Genomic DNA, 20,227 nt, shown 5'->3' with positions numbered 1-20,227 from the left:
GGCCAGGAGCTACTACCAGTGAAGTCGGAGTTGGGCTGGAGGGTTCAGACCTCACATCCTCTCCCCTGCCAAAGTAATTATGTCAGGGAGGCCCCCTGCTCCTTTGTAAAGAGTGGGCAACTTGTTAGTGAAGGCAGGAAGGGAGGGTGTAGACATGCTGCAAGGCTGGTGCTATGAGAAGATCACTAGATTTGGGAGAGGAGGGATTTGGGTTTGAATCCCAACTTTGCTTTTTTGGGTGACCTTGTGGGTCTCAGTTTGCCTCTCTGTAAAATGAGGGGCGTCAGACTAGGTAACGTCTGAGGTGCCTTCCAGCTATAGAGCTGTGATCCTGAGAGGAAGGTAGTGAGACTGGATGGGGGAAAGGAGAAGTGCTTGAGGAGGCAAGACTTGGAGAGTCGAGAGAAATGTGATCTCAGGCCCACGACTTCTGTCTCCACTTACAGCTGAAGAGAAGGATTTTCAGGAAATAAACTTGGAGTCTGGAAAGCTCATTTGGTAACTCAGCTCCTTCTAAGGTGGGAAGAATTGTAGCATCAACAGCACCATCCCCTTTCTAAAATGTAAACGTCCCTATTTTTACAATTTGTTACGGAGGCAGATAGAGATGGGCTCCAGTGAAGGGCCCTAGTAGCTGCAGGGTGAATGGAGTCTTCAGGGCAAGAGCTGGGCCTTGGAGAAGGGCAAGGCGGGGATGGTTTCCCTGAGTCACTGACCAAAAGCTTGCTGTCTGCCAATGAAGATGCTGTTTGCATGTATTTGAATTAGGCATGAACTGTTCCCATAACACAAATGACCAAAAAGGATACATTTCCATGCTCATCAAAGCAGGACTACTGGTACAGAGGAAATTGTCCATCCAAGTGAAGCTGGAGGGCCCTCGTTTGATTTCCTAATTCTAAGGACCATGTGATTGGAGCACATGTAAATAACACGCAATGCCATGGCAACCAACGTTTTGAAAAGCCTAAGCTTGGAACTCAGGGCTTGCTTGAGTCCCCAGGAATGATACAATCTGGGATGATGGATAGATGGTGCATTAGTAACTAAGGTGGGACTTTTCTTACTCTTTTAGAATGATAAATTCATTAAGTCTCTTTACACTGACCTAAACTCTCTTTCAAGTGCCACACCTCAAAAGCTGGGAGTTCATGATCACGTCTTTCTCCATCTAGGTGCCCAGAATTGAACCCAGTGCTCAGATCTTGGTTCCACATATTGGGAAGGACAAATGGAGGACTATCACAGTTGTTGAGAGTTGACTCATTGTAAGCCTCCATAGCTTTGAGATTGGAAGCTTACAAAATGCATGCGAAAGGTCACACGGACACTGATTTTTAGCGGCATTAAAGGCTGCCAGGAGAGGCCCATGCCAAACAGTGACCAAAATCAGTGTCCCTCTCTTGTCCCCTGAAAACCCTCCCCCTCACTCCCTTACGTGCCTCCTTACAAAATCCCTGGTAAGGATAAATGCAGGGGTTCCGGTGTACCCCTTCCCTGAGCAATGCATTTTCATAGGAGACGCCAAACTGTCTCAAACAAAACTCTCTCACCGCTAGAGAAGAAATGAAAACTTGATGGCAGCTTGGAAATGTCTATAAAATGTCTAAGGACACAAGTTCTCCTGAAAGACACCACAAGTCAAATACCATTTGAACAAAAAAATCTCTGAATAACAGAAGGCCTTCTGAGTCGTAGCCAATTACTCCTAACTACATTCAATACAATGAAATTCTATTGCCACAAAACGCTGATTAACCAGAACTTTCAGGGCCTGGATTCCAATCCATTCCTTCTGGTTAGCTAAGGATTAAGCAGAAAAAACTTTTTGTTCCACCCTTCAGCGCATGAGTCCAAAGGACAGGCCATAAACACTCTTTTCTCAGCAGAGAGGTGAGGACTACAGGTGTTGAATATTGCATACACCACCAGAAAAGGCAGCTGTAGCAGTCATTTGGGGGTTTGGCAGAAGTATAGGGGTCTTGCTGGGGAGGAATAAACATAAAAACAGTAGGTATAAATACAACTTTTTAAAAATAAACGCATGGGCCCTTTTTCTGCTTCAGGAAATGGTATCGCGCGCTTTCTCATGAAAAACTGCATCCTTCCTTGGTCACTGAATATCTTGCAGGAATCTATAACAATGCCAGAACATGACCTCTGTGTTAGAATTTTAACAAAGTAAATCACTGATATCAAAGTGTTTTCTACTCATCTGCTCCTTTCTCCTAAGAGCCATCTACAGCCCCAGCTCTGATTAATTATGGATTCTGCCTGGTTAGGGTCCAATTAGTGGAGATTTACTTATCCCTGCAGCTCAAGGGTTACGATTCTGTTCCCAGTTCCCTCTCCCTCCCCCCCCTCTCCCTCCCCCCCCTCCCCCTCCCCCAGCAGTCCATGTAATAGAATTGGAATGATCTGGAAGAAAAGTTCCTTTCATTAATGCTGTAGGCTTCCTACGTTGAACAACCTTTAAGGTGGGTCTTTTTGTAGCACACACATAGCTGTTGCTGTTTGTCCTTCATTTTCGAAGAGGACCAATGATGTCACGGGGCGATGTCTTGACTTGGGCATGAATTGGATTTAAGTGAGGCTGAGTTGCACAAGGTCATCAGCCTCACTCTCTCTTCCTGAGTCATTGAAGTCCAGTGGTAGGACAAAAGTAAGGATGACTGGTGATGGCCCAGAATGCAATGGATGGCTTTGAATCTTCAATACCTGACCAAGCTCTACGTGCTCCACAGCACCTGCTTCAGCCACCTTCATGGTTGCAGGTCATCTACCCATTCTACTGGGGAAAGTCTTCACACCGAAGGGTTTGAGGCCTGTTGCTTACCCTTAACCTGGTTTGGGGGAGGGGACATGACACTGTGCGTGCTACAGCTTCTTGGGGTCACAGGTGGTAGACACCAAAGATCGATGAGCAGCCCCAAAAAGGGATCAGTAAGTCCTCATACCAGAGGTGCTAGTCCTCCCTGAACACCCTAAACACTCCATATATATATGTACACAGTATTAAGTACCTGGGGCAACCAGAGCTTTGTCTCAGGGTGCTGGGGGACGTGGGGCATTGTACCACCTGAGGGCCTGTGACTACTGAACATTTCCTAAACCTTACCGCTACCCACTGGCTACCAATCCCATCCACTCACAGAATGGTTGCCTCCAGGATGCCATTACCTTGGGCAACAAATGTCCACTGATAGCAGCTCTGCAGGGCTGCTTGATAAATGTTTAGCGTGAGCCCAGAAATCAGCAAAAGCTGTGAAACAGGCCTTGGTTTATTGTTTTGTCAAAAAAGTGGAGAAAATGTTAATAATGCAGATTAAACTTAAAAGTGTTGACTTTTCATTTTTTTTTTGAAGGGGAGCTGATTGTTAAACATTTATCAACACATCTTCCACTTCTATCCCCCAAGGGGCTCGATCCAGCCCCCAGAGAAGACAGGCCACCCGTTTTCCTAGCACGACTATACCTGATGTCAGACTGTCCACTGCACTGCTGCCACTGCCACCTCAACCCCCACCCCCATCCCTGCCCCACCCTCCAGCTGAACTTGGCCCAGGCACAAATATGCCTGCTTCCAACCCTGAATCTATTCACACATATACATTTTTAGCATTTTGTAATTCAGTCTACAATGCACTCACTTTATGATCTTACCAAACAGCCCTTTAAGGACATACTTGCAGGCTTTTCAAGTCAGGAAAATATTTGTTGGGAGAGCAATGTTATCCTTGAAAGGACTTCTCATTTCGGTTTGATCGTCCTCAGAGAGAGATTATTCCCAATCAAGCGCTGCTGGCTCTGATCTGGGGGCAGCTGTAATTAGTTAAGAGGAGTCTGCAGACAGGGCACTGCTTGGATTCTGCCCTACCTCGCTCCCCAAAGCATTACATTTTCAACTTAATGAAGGGTCCAGCCCTTCAAAGCGTCTCACATTGTAACCTAACAGCAGCGTGCGGAGGGTGTGTGTGTGTATGTGTGTGTGTGTGTGTGTGTGTGGTATGTGCATGTGTGTGCGAGAGCACATGTGTGTATGTGTGGTATGTGCATGTGTGTGCGAGAGCACATGTGTGTATGTGTGGTGTGCGCACACAAGCGTGTGTGTGTGCGTGTATGTGTGTGTGTGTGTGTGTGTGTGTGTGGTATGTGCATGTGTGTGCGAGAGCACATGTGTGTATGTGTGGTATGTGCATGTGTGTGCGAGAGCACATGTGTGTATGTGTGGTGTGCGCACACAAGCGTGTGTGTGTGCGTGTATGTGTGTGTGTCTGTGTCTGTGTGTGTGTGGTATGTGCATGTGTGTGCGAGAGCACATGTGTGTATGTGTGGTGTGTGCACACAAGCGTGTGTGTGTGTGTGTGTGTGTGTGTGTGTGTGTAGAGAAGATACACTTACACAGAGACCGGAGATTTTGTTTTTGTTTTATTTTAATTGCTAAACAAATTTTGTGAACTTGAAAAGTGCTTGTTTGACAGCTGGGGGTAAAAGTCCTTTACTTAGTAGCAATGTCAGCCATAACCTGTTGAAAAGCACCAGAAAACCAAAAGAGAACCTAGTAAGAGGAAAGGTAAAAAGCAGAGCCCTGGACTGTGTTTTGATGAAGGAAGGAAGGAAGGAAGGGAGGGAGGGAGAAAGGAGGGAGAGAGGAAGGAAAGAAGGAAGGAAGGGAGGGAGGCAAGAAGGAAAGAAGGAACGAAGGGAGGAAAGAAGGAAGGAAGGAACGAAGGAAGGAAGGGAGGGAGGGAGGGAGAAAGGAGGGAGGGAAGAAAGGGAGAAAGGAACAGCGAATCAAAGGAAGGAAAGGAGGAAGGAAGGAAGGAAGGAAGGAAGGAAGGAAGGAAGGAAGGAAGGAAGGAAGGAAGGAAGGAAGGAAGGAAGGAAGGAAGGAAGGAAGGAAGGAAGAAAGGAAGGAAGGAAGGAAGGAAGGAAGGAAGGGAGGGAGGGAGGGAGGGAGGAAGGACTGGGGAAGGGGGAAGGAATAACCAGTCTTCCTCACTGTCCCTCACCCCCACCATCAATAGCCCAATCCTAGGCCAATGCAGCAAGTACTTATTAAGCATCTACAGAGTGCCAGGCACTGTGCTACATGCTGAGGATAGAAAGATAATAATGAAATGGTCCCTGCCCTCAAGAGGGTTACATCTACTGGGGAAGGGGGAGGAGGAGGGGGAGGGGGAGGGATATCCCATATATACACATCAATAAATATAATTTGAGAAGAGAGAACTAAGCACTCAAGGGGCTAGAGCAAAGGATTCCTGTGCAGGTGGCCCTTAAGCTGAGTCTCAAAGAGGCAGAGGTTTTGGAAAAAAGTCAGTCTAATAGAAAGGTAGGCTTGGCCAGACTAGCGATTTGGATGAAAAGCTGAGGAGTCTGTATTTTATGCTGGAGGTAAGAGGGAGCCATTGCAGGTCCTTAAGCAGAGAGAGTGTCATGGTCAGATTTGTACTTTAGGAAGCTCTTTTGGCAACGACCAGAGGATGGCTTGGAGTGGAGAGACCTTTGAAACAGGGAGACCCATTAGGAGATGGTTGCAATGAGCCAGGAGAGAGGCAATGGGAGCCTGTCCTTGGGTTCTTGTGGTGCATGTGGAGAGAAGGGGATGGAGCCACATTGTGGTGAGAGAACCAATACTTTGGACACATGGTATAAGGGAGAGCAAGTGAACCCGAGGATGACTTGGAGATTAGCACTGGCTGAGCTGGGCCACTGGCAGGCTGATGGTGCCCTTCCCAGAATCCCGAGAAGTTTGGAGGACGGCTGGATGGGGGTGGAGGCTGAGGGGCACAGAACCAACTCTCTTTTGGTTATGCTGTGTTAGACATGCCTATGGAACACCCAAGTGGAGATGCCCAGCGGGCAGTGGGCAGAGCAGGAGTGGAGCTAGGGAAAGACAGCAGGGCTCTGGGTACTGCTCGGGCAAATCCCCATCATTCATTAGAGGGTGACCCAGATGAATGGATGCATTCTCCTAGGCTTCAGGCAGCAGCTGAGGGAGGGGGAAGGAGGCCGGAGGCCAGTCTACGCCGTGGCGGAGCACAATAACAGCTGGAGCCTCTGGCAGGACAAGGGGAGGGAGCAGGGAAGCAGAGAGGCCCAGAAGAGGGTTTCCAGAGCAGGAGATGTGCACAGTTACCAAGATGCCAAACTATCAAAATAGCCCCCGTTGGGGAGGGGCGTGCGCGGGAGGCAGAGCACGCAAGGAGGTTTTTCCAAGAGGCCTCCAGGAAAAGATTTTTAATGGAAATAGAAGCTTCATATAAGCAAAATGGAGCGGGGGGGGGGGGGGGGGGGGGGGAGCGGTAATGTAAATCCCTCCTGAGCCTGACAGGATCCATCTTCCCACTGTATTTTGGAGGGAAGAAACCCCATCTCCTGCAGCTCCGAAGCTTAGCCTTTGCCCTGGGCTCATTCTGCTCACTCCCACCAGGCAGCAGTTGACTGGCAGGCAGGAAATGAATTCTTCTTGGAAGGCACAGTAAGAGGAGGCAGACAGCAGGTCACAAATGGGATCTAATATCCCAGCCATTTCAATGAGTTTTCGATTCTAGAAGATTCTGATAAGTCTCTGACTTCCTGGAGCTGTCTGTGTGGTCACCTGCCTCGTTACACTTCAGGACTCAGTCTTCTCCCCAAATAGTGAAGCTTTTTTTTTAATGTATCAACTCCCAGGGACACAACAAGGTCCCTGTGCAGTCTCCTGGAGAGGCATTTAGATGTCCAAGCTAAAGCCCACCGCCTTACCTGGAGGAATCCATTTAGGGGAGATTTCGGGGAGGCCAGGAAGACGGGCCTTCCTCTCCCTACCTCCTCTGCTGTAGGCCTTTGGGCTTTCTGCACTAATACTCCAATATGTCCCAGAGCTCATTGATTCAGTAATTCCCCCCAGGGATGCAGATTTCAACCCCTCCATGTCTGCTCAACCCAGGCAGCTCTCCTCCATGTCCTCCCAGGAGTCCACTTACAAGGGGTCTCCCTCCCCAATGTACAGGGCTCCTTCTTTGCCAATAACACCGTGGGGCCCAATGACTATCCATTGGTTATCCTCCATCTTGCCACACGCTTGGTCCAGCTTTTTTGGCTCTTATATTTCTTCAGTTACACCCTTTACTCCACTTCTGCTTTGTTTGTTTTGCACCCACCAGGTCTCCAGTGTCCTCCAGAGGGTAACTCATTTCCATGGCTTCATAACCAGGAAGCATATGAGAGCCATAAACTAAAGAGTATCATCCCGCTGAGGGCAGGGCAGAGAGGGGCTTTCATTTTGTCTTTGTATCCCAAATGCCAGGCACACGGCCTGACCCAGAAGAGGTACCTAATAAGTACTAGTAGGATTGAATCGGAAGGTTTGAGAACTGATGAACACAATGGTTGACCTCAAATCCCAAAGGACTTGATGAAGCATGCCACCTACCTCCTGGCAGAAAGTGAGTTAGCAAACATTGATTAAGCACCTACTGTATAGCAGACACTGTGTTAAGCACTGGGGTACAAAGAATCCCTGCTCTTGAGGAGCTCACAATCTCACAGCAGAGACAACACGTAAACAACTGTCTACATACGAGATACAGACCGGGTAAACCAGCAATAATCAATCGAGGGCACTGGGATGGAAAGGCTTTGGGAAGGACTTCCTGTGGGAGGTGGCATTTTAGCTGAGATTTCAAAGAAGCCAGGGGAGCCAGGAGGCAGAGGTGAGGAGGATGCTCATTCCAGGGTGGGTGAGAGTCAATGAAAACACTCTTAGGAAACAGAATTGTAAGCAGGCCACCGTCACTGGATGATAGAGTACATGAGGGTAAGGATTGAAAATACTGGAAAGGTGAGAGGGGCCTGGAACGTAGGAGACACTCAGTGTTTGTTGACTGGCTGACAAAACAGAGAATTTTCTATTTGATCCTGGAGGTAATAAGAAGCCACTAGAGATTATTGAGTAGGGGGTGACGTGGCTGCACTTTAGGAAGATTACTTCGACAGCTGGGTGGAAGATGGACAAGAATGAGGAGAGACTTGGAGCAGGCTACTGGAACAGACTGGATCAAGAAGCAGAATGGGGCATGCATTTTTGCACATGGCCATTGGGGGAATCAGTTTTGCTTGACCATGTGTATTTGTTGCAAGGGTTGTGTTTTTCTTATCTCCCCCAAAGGCAGGGGGAGGCGGGAAGGAGACACAATAAATGACACTAAGATGCAAATGATTCATAGCAGACTCTTTTCGGGGAAGAAGAGAGAGGGGATTTCTTTACAGCTAGAGAGGCTGGGGCCCGGAAGGAGGCCAAGGGGCAGAAAGGGGAGACTGAGGCCTCCCAAGAGAACCTTGACCTTCTTGGCTACGCTGTAGGTCAAACATGGCACCTGTGTACCAAAAGGGGAAGAAGCCAAAGGAGACTCCCTAGTGAACTCCAGAAAGGTTTGGCAAATGATTTACATGGTAGAATTAGCAGTAAATCACATACTCAAAAGGATTTGCTTGGGAAAAAAAAACATCAGCTGGTATATTTTTGATTCAAATATAATGCAAGGATCTGTTTTGGTCCAGATCTGTGATTTCATTGATATAGGGAACTCCTACTATGGACATTTCCTTTATCGAGGCAGATCAGCCACTCACAGAGCTGCAATGAACAATTCGTGCACCCAGGCCCCGTGGTAATGGGGAAGGGGAGGGAGACTACAGTGCACCTGAGATATAATCCCCAAAGGGAGGAAGTCTAGCTACTGCTCGGGGGAGAAGGGAGAGGGACTGAGCAGGCAAGGACCAAGGGTATGGCCAGTAAGGGAGGAAGTGCACCCTGAGATGGTACTCTCAGCCCCCTCTAAATTTCCCACCCTGGGGCAAAGTCTTAGTGGCCCTGTCCTAGCTATAGATCAGGCAACTGTAACTTACTATTTTAGAGAAGTACCTGAGGTGTTGAGAAGTTAATAGACTCACCCAGGGTCACCTAGCCAGAATGTGCCAGAGGAGGGATATGAACGCAAGTCTTCTCCTTTCCAAGATTGGCCCTTTACCCACCATGCCACACTTGCCTCTCAATGTAAAATGACTCATCTCAGAATTGTGAAGGGTATTAACATACACATTAGATATTCCAAAGATATGTTCCAATTTCACCAGCACTACCTTCTACCTCAGCCATTCAGGAGTTCCCTCCAAGGATACAGATGGCAATCCCTCCATGCCTACCCATCCTTGGCACTCTTGTCTGTGTCTGCCCAGGAGACCACTACCTGCTTCTGCTCTCATTTACTTTTCAGAGTTCTATTTCAGACTTCATTATACAGTATCCGACTTCAGTAGAATGTTAGCTCCTTGTGCCCCCAGTGCCTGGCACACAGGACCCCGGCCTAACAGAGGCCAAAGCAATGCCTGCTGCCTCAGGCCTTCTTGCCTTATTCCCATCATCTGAGAACAAGATAATAATTGAAGTTTTCCCAGAAAGTGGCTTCAGTTGCAAGGAGCGAGGGCTCTCACTGAGTCCAGTTTTCCAAACCAGGGCCAGCCAGGGCCTGAATAATGAATGACCTTCTCCAACGAGTGACCAGGGATCTCTGAGGCTGTTCTGCCTCTGTCATTTAGAAGCCAAGGGCAGCCAGAAAAGCACACTCCCGACAGCTGACACCCATGAAGGCCCATTAGGAGCTCCCCACTTTTATCACAGGGGAAACAAGAGAGGGGTCTGTCTTTGCCTTTTTATCATTTCTCTCGGACAGTCTTTTTTCCTGTTGGTAGTTTTGGGGGGCAAGGAGGTTTCTGGGATCTGTTATGGAATTTTTATCGTCCATTTGTGCCCTTCTTCAACTTTGGGGGAGTGGGATGCTCTCTATTTACAATAATTAGCCAAATAAACCCTGGACCATAAAAATGACTAACAAGAAGTTCCCTGGAGTGGAGAAAGTCATGGATTTGCAATAGTGACTCATTTCTCAGCTCTGGTGGCAGCCTGGATCCACAGGCCAAGTACTGGAGACAAAGAGCTTGGCACTGATGGAACGATGCCCCCTCCCTCCGGGACGCTCACCCACTCTGGCTTGCTGGACGGCTCTATCTGGACGGCCTGTAGAATCTCAAACTCAACAAGCCTTTAAAAACAGAACTCCCCGCCCCCTTCTGAACTTCCCATATCTGTGGAAAGCACCACCAACTCTCCAGTTACTCAGATTCCCAACTCTCTCTCTGTCTCTGTCTCTCTCTCTCTCTCTCTCTCTCTCTCTCTCTCTCTCTGTGTGTGTGTGTGTGTGAGTGTGTGTCTCTCTCTATCTCTATCTCTCTGTCTCTCTCTGTGTCTCTGTCTTTCTCTCTGTCTCTGTCTCTCCCTCTGTCTCTCTAACTCACACACTCTCTCTGTCTCTCTCTCTGTCTCTCTAACTCACACCCACTCTCTCTCTCTGTCTCTCCCTCTGTCTGTGTGTGTGTGTGTCTCTGTCTCTCTAACTCTCTGTCTCTCTGTCTTTCTCTGTGTCTTCCTGTGTCTGTGTCTCTCTGTCTCTGTCTCTCTAACTCTCTGTCTGTCTCTCTGTCTCTGTCTCCATCTCTCTAACTCTCTGTCTCTCTCTCTCTGTCTCTCTCTCTCTCTCTCTCTCTCTCTCTCTCTCTCTCTCTTTTTCTCATCTTATCACTTCCCCCTTCATCCCCAATATCTCGCCCAGCTGCCACCCTAGTTTGGGCCCTGGTCTAACTGTGATAGCCTCCTAATTGGTCTCCCTGCCTCAAGGCTCTCTCTTCTCTCATCCATCTTCCAAAAGCTGCCAAGGGCTAGAAGTCAATCTCTCTCTATGTGCCCTTGATCCTACCCCTCCATTCTTCTCTAGCACATGGAACCTCGATCACCCATCCTCATTCCAATCTTCAACCTCTCCCCCTCCGCTATTTCCTTCCTTCCTTCAAATATGCCCAAGTCTCCCCATCCTTAAAAAAAACCAAACACCAAAATCTTCACTAGGTCTTGGCCTCCCCTCAAGCTATCATCTTGTATGTCTCCTCTTTCTCAGCCAAACTCCTAGAAAAAGCTGTCTACACTCACGACTACACTTCCTCTTCTCTGACTCATCCAAACTCTTTGCAATCTTTCAACCTCATTATTCACATGAAACTGCTCGTGCCAATGTTACCGAGTATCTCCTAATTGCCAAATTTTGTGATCTTCTTTTAGGCCTCAGTCTTCCCAACTGATCTGCTGCTTTTGATACCATTAACTAGCCTTTCCTCCTGGATACTCTCTCCTCTCTGGGCTCCCTCCTAGGTCTCCTACTCCGCAGACTCCTTCAATGGGATTCTTTATTCATCTCAAACCCACTAACCACCCAAGGCCACCTACTCTTTTCTCTACATACTCTCTTTTAGAGCCTGGGCCAGTGCTGATGGGCTGAATTATCATCTCAATGCCAACAACTTCCAGATCTCCACATCCAGTCCCAGCCCCTCCTTTGAGTCTTAGACTTGCATCACCAACAGCTCGGTAAATACTTCAGAGTGGATGTACTGGAGACATCTCCAACTCAACGTGGCCAAAAGAGAATTTGTTGTCTTTCCCCTGAAAGCTGCCCTTTTCCTAACTCCTCTATTTCTGTCCAAGACCGCCCCATCATCCTAGTCTCCCAGGTTTGTAACCCCAACTCCCCCTCCCTTCCCCTCACCCACATAGCCAATCAGTCTCTCAATAGGGCCATTTCTGCCCCAGTGCTGTTAGGAGCTGCCACACAGCTCCACCTTGGTTCAGGCCCTTGTCTCTTCTCCCCGCCCCAGGCCAAGTGCTGCCCTGCTCTTTTTGCATGGAGATTTGATCATGTTGCTGAAGCAGCTCCAGCGGCGCCCTGTTCCTTCTAGGCTGAATGATACATTGGCCCCTCTTTTTTGAAGCCCTTGGCAGGCTGGCCCCGAGCAGGGGTTGAGGGTCAGGAAGATCTTCATGGGACAGCTGTGTGACTATGACTTACCCCCTCCCAGCCTCTATCCTCATCTATAAAATGGGGAGAATAAGAGAACTTACCCCACAGGGCTCTTGGGAGAATCAAATGGGACATTTGTAATGGACTTTGCAAACCTTAAAGCACTCGACAGCAGAGATGCCAGCTAGAGAGTCAAGGCTTAAGCTACAGAGTCGAGGGGTGAGGGAATCTACTCACCAATAAAATTCCAGGTCCAGTCCATTCTGTGTAAACATCAGGAAGGTAAAAAGGGGGAAAGAGTGTTGTTTGATGGAATCCGGGCTCCCCAGGATCTTTGAGGGACAGTGGGAAGAGACTGTCCTGGGGCCCAAAAGATGCTTATGCTAGTGTGTATGGCCTCAGGAAAGTTACCCTACCCCTCTCTTTCCTAACCTGCAAAATGGGCTGATAATCCCAGTCCTTTCTACCTATCTCACAGTTACTATGAGGCATTACTGAATTGTAGGACCAGAAAGGATGTCAGCTGTTATCTAGTCCACTCCAGACCTGAACAAAAATTCCCAGCAGGTGGTCAGCTAGACTTGGTGGGAAGACCTTCAGGGAAAGCAGGCCCCCAGCACCTCTCTGAGGAGCTTTGTCCTGTCATCAAGCTGAAATTTGCATTATTTTGGGCAACTCTCCTCCCCACTCCACCCCCAAACAGCACAACACCTTCCTCCATGTGACAGTCCTCCAAACACTTGGTGACAGCTGGCATGTCCTCCCTCCCTCCCTCTCATCTTCTTCTTGTCAGTTCCTGGCTGCCCTCCTCTTGATTCTCTCCAGTCAATCAGTGTTTTCCCAGACCAATGGGAGCCAGAGCAAAATTCAGTATTCTGGCTGGATTCTCACCAGGGCAGAGGACAGTAGATCTAGTTGGTACTCCCTTATTCTTGTAACACTGCCCAAGGCTGCATTCACTTCACAATGTTGATTCAGATTGGGTGTGCAGTCCCCTAAGACCCCCAGGTCTTTTTCAGACAACATGCTGGATCAAGCATGCCTCCCCCATCTTGTACTTGGGAAGACAATTTTTTGAACCCCAATGTAAGAGTTTACATTTATCCCTAACTCCACACAACTTAATTGGGTTACATGAGATAATGGCTATAAAGGACTTGGTTAGCTAAATGTCTTTATGATGGAATTCTTGGCTTCACACCAGAGACCTGAATCCTTCCTACCCCTCCTGTTGTAGTTCAGTCATTTCAGCTGTGTCTGACCCTGTGACTCAATATGATGTCTTCTTGGCAAAGATATTGGGGTGATATGCCATTTCCTTCTCCAGCTCATTTTAAAGATGAGGAAACTGAGGTAAGTGACTGGATTCGAACTCAAGTTTTCCTGATTCCAAGCCCAGTACTCTATCCACTGTACTGCCTAGCTGCCTCTCCTCCCTCCTCCCAAAAGCACATCTTTTCCCCCAGGGGAGGGTGAATGTTTCCCAAATTGCCACCAGGTGGCAGCCTTGTATAAGTAACTAGGGCCCACTTAATTTGTGTTCCCAATTAATGCTGCCTTCATTTCTTCCCACCCACCAATCCAGCCCAAGTAAGCATGGCAATCATCATCATGGCAGGGAAAATGCAACTTCTTCCCATGGATCCCTGCAGGGACCCACAGGTGGCCCCAAGTCCCGGATGTTGCCCAAGTGCCAGGTGGCATCTTGTGTCTGATCTCTGACACTGCCAATCAAAGGTGCTGTTGGCTTTCCTCTCAGGCCAGCCCAGAGACTTGTGGCTGCTTCTTCTGTAGCCCCCCTCTCATTTTCTCCTGCACACCCATTGGTCCAAGTGCCTGAAGATCTGGGTTGGAATTCTTACTTTTCCACTTACTACTTGGGTCACCTTGGAAGTCATCTCTCTGGGCCTCAGAATATTCACCTGTCAAACGAAGGGGTTCATTGACATCAGAAGTCCTTCCAGCTCCAAGTCAGTGATCCTGTCATTCTCCCTTTGAATAATAACATAGAGTAATCACCATTATCTAGCCTAGCCCCTTCATTTTACAGATGGGGGAGGTTGCCCCAGTTAGTGGTAAAGTTCCAGCTTGAAAGGCAATCTCCAGCTTGGCTTCTAGGGTCTGAGCACTGGAATGCACACGCTGACTCCAAAGGGGGTCACAAAGGGCAAGATGGTAGGTTGGACGCTCAACAAAGACAGCAGAATCTGAGAGCCTTGGAGGTGAAAGAGGGACCAGAATTAGTCAGTAGGACTCCTACCTCCAGCCCCAATTTGCATCCCTGGTCACTAGCAGTCTTCACCATCACCCAAGGCCGCCCATTACACTTGGGCCACCTGGGACGGCTCATCAGTGGCTTCACATTAAGCCACAATCTGCCTCTATCCCAAATCTAATTCCTCTTTCACCACAAAAGCCCTTCCAATATGTGAGAACAACTCTCATAGCCTCATTTCCCCTACCAAGTCTTCTCATAAAGAGGCTAAGCAGTCCCAGTTCATTTTGGTATGGCCTGATAAAACCTCTAGTTCTCTCCCTACCCAGGGCGGACTACAAACTAGTGTCTCAGTCATCTGCCAGACAAATGGCAGCAGCATTGGGTGTAGTTTTCATGTAATACCCTAGATGGTAGCATTGTATCATTAATCATTTCACTTCTCACTCTAGCCTTCCTTTACAACTCTAAATCAAGGTTCCTTTGATCTTTGGCACCAGAAAATGCTACGGGATCATGGAAAGAAGGCTGGATCTGGGATCAAAGAACCTAGCTGGGTGACCTTAGTCAAGTCACTTAACTTTTCTGTGCCTCAGGTTCTGCTTCTATCAAATGGGGAGGAGGATATAGATTTAGATAGTCCCTATAACCCCCTCTGAGAATGACATGGAGATAATGTGTACAAAATATTGTCACTGAGGCAACTCGGTGGGGCCATAGTAGATAGCGCGCTGGGCCTGAGTTCAAATCTAGCCTCAGACACTTACTAGCTGTGTGACCTTAGGCAAATCATTTGCCTCAGTTTGCTCACCTGTAAAAATAGCACCTACCTCCTGGGATCATTGAAAGGACCAAATGAAATCATATCTGTAAAGTATCTTGCAAGCCTTAAAGCACCAAGTATAACATAAATGCAAGCTACGATTGGATCGTTACACTAGCTAGCTCTGTGAAGGAGGTAGGTTAACTTGACTTTTGTTGTTGTCTGGTCTTGGCTAGCGGCCCATCCCTTCCCTTGGCAGGAAAGGAAGTTGAAGGCCAGTTTGTAGCAGAGCTAGGACGAGGCTCCCAAGTGATAGGGAGCACTGCAGGAAGCATTTCTGAAGCACCTCCACTTGACCTCCTCTCACTCTCTCCTAGCCAGCTCCTACTGGAATGTAAGCCCCTTGGGGGCAAGGATTGTCTTTCCTTCTCCTAGACCTGTATTTATATTCCCAGAGCCCGGGACTTGACTTGCTATCTGGCTTCTGACCACATCATTCACCTGAACGTGCTCTCTCCGAAATTAGCAATGATCCTTTAGTGGCCAACTCAATCAGCTTTTTTCTCAGTGCTCCGCCTTCTCTGATCACCCTCTTCTCTGGACTTTTGTGACGCTGCTCCCTCCTGGTTCCCTTCTGACTCATCTGACTGCTCCTCATAGTTTCCTTTGTTAACTCTTCATCCAGGTCACACCCACTAACCCAGGGGGTCTCCGATCAGGGCCCTCTTCTGTTTTCTTTTTATTATCTTACTTGCTGATCTCCTCTGCCCCTATGGGTTCACTTGTCTCTGTGCAGATGATTTCCAGATTGATAGAACTAGCCCTAGATATATCCTGAGCTCCAGCCCCAAATCACCAACTGTCTGGTGTGGCCGTTTGAATTAGCTGTCCCATAGGCATCTCAAACTCAACACACATGAAACAGAATACATTAGCTTTCCCCTAAATCTTCCCTCTTCTGAACTTCCTGTTACTGTGTCAAGGGCACTGCCAAGCTCCCAGTCACCCAGGTTGGCAATCTCGGGCTCATCCTCAGCTCCTTCCTCGCACACCCCACACACCCAATCATTTGTCAAATTTTGTCATTCCTATCTTCACAACACCTCTAGCATGTGTCCCCTTCTCCCTCCTCCGGCCGCTCAATGAGTTCCAGTCCTTTCCTATTGCCTCCAGGAACGTATAAAGTCCTTTCTTTGGCACTTAAAGACCTTCATAAGCTGGCCCTTTCCTACCGGGCCAGTCTTCTCACATTCTACTCCCTTCTATGAACTCCAGCCATATGGGCCTACCTGTCCATCCCTGTACATGACACTCTATCTCCTATCTCCGTGTTTTTGCATTGGCTGAAATGCTCTCCCTTCTCATATCTGTCTCCCCAAATCCCTGGCTTTCTTCAAGACTCAACTCAAACCAAGCCTTCAGGAGGAGGCCCTTCCCCATCCCCACCCTCCCCACCCTGGCTGCAAGAGCCTCCCTCTCTCACTAACCTGACCTCTATATGCATCTTGTATATGCCTATATATTTACATATTGTGTTCCCCATTGGAACGGAAAATTCTCCGTCCTCGATCCTGTTGTTCCTTTTCTTTATATCACCAGAGCTCAGCACTATGCTAGGCACACTCTAAGCACTTAATAAATGCTTGTTGAGTGAACAGCAGATTGGTTAATGACCATGTAGCAGGCACTATGCTAGGCACACCATAAACACTTAATAAATGCTTGTTGCGTGATCAGCAGATTGGTTAATGACCATGTAGCAGGCACTATGCTAGGCACACCATAAGCACTTAATAAATGCTTGTTGCGTGATCAGCAGATTGGTTAATGACCATGTAGCAGGCACTATGCTAGGCACACCATAAACACTTAATAAATGCTTGTTGAGTGAACAGCAGATTGGTTAATGACCATGTAGCAGGCACTATGCTAGGCACACCATAAACACTTAATAAATGCTTGTTGAGTGAACAGCAAATTGGTTAATGACCATGTAGCAGGCACTATGCTAGGCACACCATAAGCACTTAATAAATGCTTGTTGCGTGATCAGCAGATTGGTTAATGACCATGTAGCAGGCACTATGCTAGGCACACCATAAACACTTAATAAATGCTTGTTGAGTGAACAGCAGATTGGTTAATGACCATGTAGCAGGCACTATGCTAGGCACACCATAAACACTTAATAAATGCTTGTTGAGTGAACAGCAGATTGGTTAATGACCATGTAGCAGGCACTATGCTAGGCACACCATAAACACTTAATAAATGCTTGTTGAGTGAACAGCAGATTGGTTAATGACCATGTAGCAGGCACTATGCTAGGCACACCATAAGCACTTAATAAATGCTTGTTGCGTGATCAGCAGATTGGTTAATGACCATGTAGCAGGCACTATGCTAGGCACACCATGAACACTTAATAAATGCTTGTTGAGTGAACAGCAGATTGGTTGATGACTATGTAGCAGGCACTATGCTAGGCTTTGGGATGACAAGGCCCAAAGTAGAACAATCCCTGCCCTCAAAAAGCCTGCAGACTAAGAGAGGGAGACAACTTGTCCATACACAGGCATATATGAAATAAATGGCTGAGTCATGTGGGAGGGCTGGGGGAGGTACTTACAGGGGGAAGAATCAGGAAAGGCTTCAGGTAGGAGATGGCACAAGTTGAGTCTTGAAGGAACATGATTCTAAGATAGGGTGTGCGAAGGAAGTGCATCCTAGGCATGGGCACTGAGGCTGGAAACTAAGTCTCCTGTGTATGTCTGGCTCATTTGGAGTGTGTGAAGGGGAGATAGGATAGCCAAGATCACTGGGGGAGGAGGGAGGAGCAGGGCCAGCTAATCCACATCCTCTGTCTCCCAGCTCTCAGCAGGGTCTACACCTGCCTGAAAAGATGCTGAGGGGCTGCAGACTGCCACCTGACAGGCTCAGCAGAGGCCACAGCTGACCGGCCAGAGCCCTCCGGCTTCAAGCTCCTTAACGCCTCCTGGGCTACAGAGAGAGGACAGGAACCAATGGCTCCCACTGAGGAGCACTGAGGTAGCCTGATTCCCTCCTCATCCTTGGGAGACTGAGTCTGTGGGCAGGAAGGAGGCCGAGCAAGAAGAGTCATCAACTGCAATCAGGCTTTTCCATAAGTAAAGGAGGAATTAGCTAGCATTTATATAGTGCTTTAAGGTTTGCAAAGCACTTTACAAATATCCTCTCATTTGATTATCACAACCACCTTGGGAGGGAGGAGCTGTTATCATCTCCATTTTACAGATGGGGAAACTGAGGCAGACAGAGGTGAAGAGACTTGCCCAAAGTCACCTAGATAGTAAGTATCTGAGGCTGGATTCGAACTCAGATCTTCCTGACTCCAATCCAGTGTTTTATCCACTGTACCATTTACCTGTCTAGGAGGATAAAGGCAATGACTGGGAAGGCAGTGATATCTCTGGGCACTCCTTCTTGGTCAAGGCTGAGGTCTTCTCAGATCTTTCAGTATCCTAGATTGGAGGGACCTCCTCCCCACGCCATGCACACACACAGGGGAGCACAGAGAATATAATGGGCCTCCAAGCCTGCTCACTTGTCTCCCACCTGTCTCTTTGGCAACAAAGGTTGGCTGTGAGAATCAGAGAATGCTGAGCCAGAGGCCCCCTAGTCCAGCTCCCTCATTTTAAAAATGAGGAAACTGATTCCCAGAGAGGGGAAGGCACTTGCCCAGGGTCACACTGGTATTAAAGTATCCAAGTCAGAATATGAACCCACATTCTCCAGCTCCAAATCCATGGCCTTTGACACCAAGATCCTGACAACAGTGACACGGCATTGACTTCTCCCCAGAATCCAGCTGCGGATATTGGAGAGAGGACTCCCATGCAGGTCAGGATTGACTTCGGATTTACCAAGCAATGAGCCCACATCTGGACTGAGATCCTGAGCGATGGTCATGACCTCCAAGTGTAGGTGTCGCTCAGGGCTCTGTCTTGGGCCCTCTTCTCCTTGAAACTCTTCTAGGTTCTCAGGACACCAGTCTCTCCCAGTTCTCCTCATGTCTGTCTGTTAGATCCTTTTCAGACCTTTTGGCTGGCTCCTCATCCAGGTCATGCCTTCTGTCCATAGCTGTCCTCCAGGTCTCTTACCATTTCACTTTGGGATCCTCCTCAGCTCCCATAGATTTAATGGCCATCTCTGTGCCGAGGATTCTCAAATCTACCTATCTTACCCCAGCCTCTCTGCTGACCTTCAGTCTGTCATCTCCAACTGCCTTTCTTAAACTGGATGTCCAGTAGACATTTTAAACAATTATCTGTCCCCTAAATCTTGCCCCTCCCTCCTACCTTCCCTATTACTGCAAAGGGCTACACCTTCCTCCCAGTCCCTCAGGCTCACAACCTAGAAGTTATTCTGGACTCCTCGCTATCTCTCACACCGTCCTCCCAATCCAAGCCGCTGCCAAGGCTTGCCAGTTTCACCTTTGCCACATCTCCTGAATCTGCCCCCTTGTCTGGGAGCTGACACTGCCCCATCCTGATACAGGCCCTCCTTAACTCCCACCTGGACTATCGCAAGAGCTGCTGTGGGCGTCTGCCTGCCTCAGGCCCCTCCCCATTCAGATCCATCTCTCCCATTAGATCACTCCTCAAGGGCAGGGGGCTGTCTTTTGCCCTTCTTTGTATCCCCAGTGATTAGCACAGTGCCTGACACATAGTAGGTATTTCAGAAATGTTTATTAACTGACCAGCCATGAAGTTGACTCTCAGATCCATATATCCAGCCCTAACCTCCTTCCTGAACCGGGCACTCATTCTCATTTGCTTTTCAGACATCTCGACTCTGTCCTACAGCACTTCAAACTCAACATGCATGAAACAGAACTCTGTCTTTCCCCGAAATTGTTCTCTTCTGAACTTCCCTATTACTATCAAGGGTGCCATCCAACTCCCAGTCTCCTGGGTTCACTAGGTATGTGTCACCTTTTGACTCCCCACTCCACCTGCCGCCCCATATCCAATCTGTGGTCAAGCCTTATCAATTCTATTTTCACAACATATATTTTCTTCTCTCCATTCAGTCTCAACCTTACTTCAAGCTCTCATGGCTTCTTGCCTAGAGTCCAGGGCTTCTTAAACTTTTTCCGCTCCTGATCCCTTAAGCACTTCTTAAACTGTGAGTTGTGACCCCCTGAGGTTTCTACCCCCTGGGGTTTCGACTCACAGTTGAAGAAGCACTGCATAGCCTTCTACCTGGTCTCTCCGCCTCAAGTCTCTCCCCACTCCAATTCATTCTCCACTTAGCCAGCAAGTAGATCTTTCTAAAGAGCAGGTCTAATCATCTCACTCCACTTCCCTACTCAAG

Source organism: Trichosurus vulpecula, chromosome X (assembly GCF_011100635.1).
Source record: "Trichosurus vulpecula isolate mTriVul1 chromosome X, mTriVul1.pri, whole genome shotgun sequence".
NCBI classification, from domain to species: Eukaryota; Metazoa; Chordata; class Mammalia; order Diprotodontia; family Phalangeridae; genus Trichosurus; species Trichosurus vulpecula.
This window is presented reverse-complemented; position numbering follows the sequence as displayed.